The sequence below is a fragment of the Micropterus dolomieu genome, unplaced genomic scaffold, assembly GCF_021292245.1.
Source record: "Micropterus dolomieu isolate WLL.071019.BEF.003 ecotype Adirondacks unplaced genomic scaffold, ASM2129224v1 contig_2557, whole genome shotgun sequence".
Classification (NCBI taxonomy): domain Eukaryota; kingdom Metazoa; phylum Chordata; class Actinopteri; order Centrarchiformes; family Centrarchidae; genus Micropterus; species Micropterus dolomieu.
Genome location: NW_025731547.1, coordinates 6128 through 12254, shown reverse-complemented (window position 1 = coordinate 12254; position 6127 = coordinate 6128).

Below are 6127 nucleotides of genomic sequence, written 5' to 3'. Positions count from 1 at the left end.
CAAAGCATGGGCCTCTCCTACGTCCTTACCTTGAATATATACAACGGTGAGACCCAGCCTTCGGCTCCCAAATGCCTTTTCTTCAGCACTGAGAACCAAGGTCCAGTGAGGCCTACAACTTAGAGGGCTGCGCCTATACTCATGGAATCCGGGTTACAGTACGTAACCCCCGTTCTATTTCGTATAGGCTTCGCCCTCTAAGGCTATCGCTATTGGGTTAGAGGTGAAGCAGGATGAGTCAATGCCTCACTGGCCCAAAGGATACCACCAAGCACAACTCACCTGCCTAGAGCCATAATGAGCCACCCAGTCACCCGCTGACTGCGGCATTGGTGTTGGCGTGCGCGCAAGCACTGATGGCGCGGCATGGGAGGCCAAGGGTCGACACATGCGTAAGTCGGGAAACTGGGTGGGGGGCCACGCAGCAGTACAGATGCAGGCAGGGTCACGACAGCAACCACATCAGCTGCAGGGCCACGTAAGCAGCGGCCGCCCCCCCAAAACGTCCCGTGGGAGAGGGCGCACCACACACTCACAAGGAGGCTCACTCAGCCAAAACACTCAGTACTGAGTGAGTCAGAGAGAGACGGGAGGCAGAAATGGACGAAAGAACATGGGGACGACCAGGAGGCCGCCGTTCAGATCTCGGGTCACATGCATTTTCTCCTAAAATAGATACGTGCAAACCACAAAAATGTTAGTAATAATGGGGTTTAAGCTGAATGATAAAGCATGATTAAGAGTGTGCAATGATGACACTTAAAATGAATGATAAATAAGCATCTTATAAGTTTATAAAACAATTTACTGTTAAGTACACTTAAGTACACTCTTTTTTAAGTTTGTATTCAACAGAATACCTTATTTTCTCAATTAAAAGTACTGTAACAAATGTTTACGTGACATAAAAAGGCAAGTTTTTATTTTGGCCAGTGGATTTTTAATCTACCAGTCCCATTGGCAGGTGAGCTACTGTAGCGTTAGCTGGCTGCTCCTGCCTCACATCACTAAAGACTAGAAAACATATCGCTCCATGTATGCTTTTTACTGTTAAATCCTTTCTTGCAAGCTAAGTCAACACTTTGACATAATAATAATTGGTGGTATCTTTTTATATACAGTCTATAAGTGGTACACAAGATAGTAATATGGGTCACGTTAGTTGGGGAAGTACGGAAGCCCTAAGCGGCCATCCCTTCAAATATTTTTTTACCCTGCTTTCTTGTGATAACGGGATAATTGTGCCGAGATCCCAAGATAATGAATGTTATGACCGCCTGAAATAAGTTACATAATGGCTTCACTTCTGTTGACTTTTAATTCATTGCACTTTGCCTCAGTTGGTCTATATTGTTTTTGTTTATAGTGTATATATGTGTTCTCCATACTGTAGCCTGTGTTTGATTTTATTATTGTATTATTGTAAAAGTAAGCACATCGTGAGGAATGTACAATCCAGAGTTAAAGTCCTCGTATGTGTACACATACCTGGCAAATAAAGCTGATTCTGATTAAGAAATTCTAAGATCATGAAAAAATACATCTGATTGTAAATGTAAGATTAATTGATGTATATGTTTGTTTTTATTTTGTTTTGTTTCTGCAAACAAAAATGAAGTGAATGCAAAACAATCCATGAATTATTGAGTTTGCTGCAACTGGCCATGTTAATGCCACTCAAAAGTTTCTAATTTTCATCTTCCCAGCCCCCAAATGTGTTAATAGCGTATAGCTGAGTAACAAGGAAGGTCACTGAGTTTGCATAGAATCAAACACATGAAGCATCAATGTTGGTCTAACTGGAGCCAATAGAAGAGTCTGTTGACTGTTATTATATCTGCCAAGTGAAATCATGCCTGGAAATCATCTCTGCTTTACATATGAGGTTTTAATTCCATTACACACTCATTTGTAACATTTTGTTTGTAACATCACAAAATCAAGGTATCATGTGATTAATTTGTCATTTTCCAAATCAGGGTTACAAAATGAAATAAAATTGAACTGATCTTTATTGTCATTGTTTTAAAAACAATGAAACACAGTTTAGCAGCTTTTATGGATGGTTTAAATAGCAAAATTTAAAATAGCTTAATAATAAAATCAGGCCTCTAATAAATGAACACAATGGGGTGCTACTATATTTACAGACATTGCACTTCCAGTTCTTGGGATAGAAGACTGTTGTAAGTTGTAGCTCTTTCATGCTACCCTCACATAGAATATACAGTATGTACAAATATATAGAGTGGATTAAAATAAAAAAGTAAATAAATAAAATGACATCTACAGTTTTTAACGCACTGCATATACATGTATACACCGAGAAATTAAATAATTCTGAAGTGAATTGTTTGAATTTGCGTCTGGGGGAATCGAAAGAGCAGAGACGAGATAGTTTTGATAATATGGCCAACATATGGTTAACAAAAAGATAAACTTGACATCTGGGGAACATTATCCATCAACTTTTATGTTTGAGTACCAAGGATTATTGATGTAAACACAGAGTCTGTGTCCTGTGTCTGCTGAGTCTATATATCTCATCGTTTTTACTTCAGTTACTTTCCATATGTGCTGCAAACACAAGAAACAGTGACAGCAGTCAGGATTATGTGAATAGCAAAAGAAGAAGACTTAAAGAAAGAAAAGTAAGAAATGAAACTGAAGTCTGCTGTTTGCAGGTTTGCATAAAATACTTTTAATGGTTTCAGTTTTTACAGATGACAAAGAGAGAAACCTCTAGAGGAAAACAGCTGCCCAGGAACTGAAACTTGTGTGACTGAATGCAAAGAAACCCAAAACAAATTATTTTATCTTAGATGAACAATAAAATAGTTTAAACAAGTAACTTCTTGTTATTATCACCACATCTGTGTCTGATTGTGTCAAAAATCTTAATCAAATATCATGCTGTGTGGTTTATTATTTTGTTTGGGTTGTTATAAGATATGAAAAACTTTTCTATTTAAATTATGTATTATCATACACAATATATTAATTAATAAATTATTATTATTAAATTAAATTTATTGATAATAGTAAATAATCAAGTTAAATGCTGCCATACTTTACTATTCAAAATGTGCTGAATCAATTTAACACATGACTTTTGCTTAGAGTAGAAAAGTATCAACTATCACAGTATCCAGAAGAGTCTGTTGACTGCTATTAAATCTGCAGTGCAGCATCTGAGTGAAAACATGCCTGAAAATCACGTCTGCTTCACATATGATAATTTAATTTCATTACACACTCATTTGTAACATTTCTGTAAATGTATTTGCATTTACAAAAATGAAACAACTGTTAATTTTGCTTTAAACAGAACACAAGTCAATCTATTATTGACTATATTTTGAGACTTCATATTTTGAATGTTAACTACCATCAGGTAGTAACTGCCCTTGTCTTGTTAACGTGTGTGTTGTTGACTCAGGTTGCAGAGTATTTGTGCAGGTCTGTTGGTGGTTTGTATCATTGTGGGCAGGCGTACACAGTAATACACAGCTGTGTCTTCAGGCTGCAGATTACTTCCTTTTATAGTCACTGTTCCAGCAGAAGTGTCTCTGCTGTAGCTGAACTTGTTCTTCAGAGCATTATTTTGGTAAAAGTCGCCTCCTCCCCACTGATGAAAAATCCTGTCCATTGGTTTTCCTTCACACTGTCTGATCCAACCTGTTGCATAGCTGCTATCAGTCAAAGAATAACCAGAGACCTGACAGGTGATGGTCAAAGACTGTCCCGGCTGCACAACCATCGTGTCTGGCTGGATGAGATCAATACTGTTCACACCTGTGGAAACAGAAATCAACATTATCTCCATCAGTCATCTGACTATTCAGTGTTTCTAATGTGTTTATTAGTGTGAATCCACTGAAAGCTCCTCACAGGATCCAGCTGCCAGCAGCAGTATCAGAGCTGCAGAGAACATGTTGATGTTGAAGCTGAACTGATGTGAGCTCTTCTGTCCTCTCACTGACACACACACACACTTCACTTCCTTATAAGCAACTTATATTTGCATACTGTTGAATAATCTTTAAAATAATTATTATTTAAATCAGTTGAAGGTTTAAACAGTGTGTCTTCTTGATTGCCCAGGCTAATGAGAAATAATTTTTTATTTAAATAACTTTTTTTGGAAAAAGTCTAGTGGGATGTGTGTGACAATTTATATTTTTGCAAAAATTAGATTTAGATTTGAAACATGATCGCAAAGTTTGATGAATGCCCAGACTTATTGATGCAGCTAAATTTTTTTTAGATTCACATGTATATTCTGCCATGATATGATTTATTGAAAAAAATGTCTTGAATTCCATAAAGTTATTGTAGGTTAATGAAGAAAAAAATTAACATTGTATCATGCACAGTGTTTTAAAACATTTCACTGCAGATGAATTATGTTGTAAGGTTATCTATAAATGCAGTGCAGTGAGTCATGATAAACTTTCCCAACACACTGACAAATACATTTGTATTGATGAGGTGTGTTTCAATGTTAATTTGTAATCATTCAATGTTAAATTTATCACACAGAGATCAGTTTTGGAAGTAAGGAAGGAAGGAATAAGGGCCTGTGTCCACCAAAGCGTTTTTTGCCAGCTGAAAACGGCACCTGCTGTTCTGAAAACGCTTAGCTAGGAGCGGTAGGGTGCATTTTGAAGGTGCAGTGTTTCTTTCAAGACACTGTGGTTGCTATGATACACAATGTCTGTGGAGGTGATGTGCTGCAAGTAGGGTAGGCTATTTAATTTTACTGAATGTAAAAATGTCACCACAAAGTACGTAGGCCTGCTTATGGCAAGCCATTAGTGCCAAAAAACGTCACTCTTGTAGCATGTTTTACTAACAAAACGTTTTGTTAACTAAACATACGGCGTAAAAAACTGCGTTTTCTAAAATGATAATGAGCTCCGCCCTGTGGATTTTACATTTGAACTGTTGTCACCCAATCAGTACAGAAGAAGAACAGACCACACTAATTCAGCACTGATCTACTTTACTGTGATCGTAGCCACCCATAGGCAGAAAGTAACCACAGACAAGCATGAAAAACTCAACACAAAAGTCCCAGACTGATCAAGTAAACTGACTACATTTACTAAAATTTGAGCTACTCTAGGTTATAGCTTGTAACATCTATTGATTGATGATTTTAGATCATATTTGACATAAATAATTAATTTGCTTTTTATTTATCATCATTGTCAGATTAAAGTATCTCCTAAAATAGAACATACAAAGAAAGTAAGAAATCACAGTAAGTGGAACAACTATCTTTACATGGTCATCAGTCAACAATTTAAGCCTCAATTGTCTTTTTATGACCCCTTCAGTCTGTGAACTATTGATAGCGAGCCTACCCTTGTTTCTACAAAGCTTTGTTTTACCATGTCATCCTAAATCCAGGCCAAAGGCAACGTGACACAAATGTGTGTTTCAGTCGATTCAGGGAAAACACAGCTTGTCATTTATTCCCTGGCTGGAAACTTTTTATTTATTTATCCAAAGCTATCCTTCCGGACTCCTGCGATAATATATATGTTACCCCAAAACACTACACTATACAAGCTGCTACAAAAACTTACCTTATTCCATATGTATATTTCCACATTTATTTATGTTGACTGTATGTTTGTCTACGTGTAGCACCTTATCACACCAGCAAATTCCTTGTATGTGTAAAACACTACTTGACAATAAAGCTCATTCTGATTCTGAAAAGGCATCTGCAGGCTATTAAGATACTTGGTTTTAAAAAAAAAAAACGCTGCATTGCTTTCCTCCAAAATGGACATATTTGAGAAAGGTTACCTGTGCTCTTTGTGAAAGCATACCTTCTGATGATACCTAAGCTAAATAATAAGATGCATGTTTTGAAATCATGTTATTCAATAAGCTATCTTTACATTGTGAATAATGTTGGCTGATAATGACAAAATGAAATCAGTTTAATCAGTAAAGGTTGAAATTTACTTTACTGTGTAAACCACACAACATTCAAAATTACATCCCAAAGTTCATCCCAAATTATATAAAATTTTATTAGAACATAATTATGAACAACCAGGATGAAGAATCTGTCAGACTATTTGTGAGAGACAATTGATTGGAGTCTTTA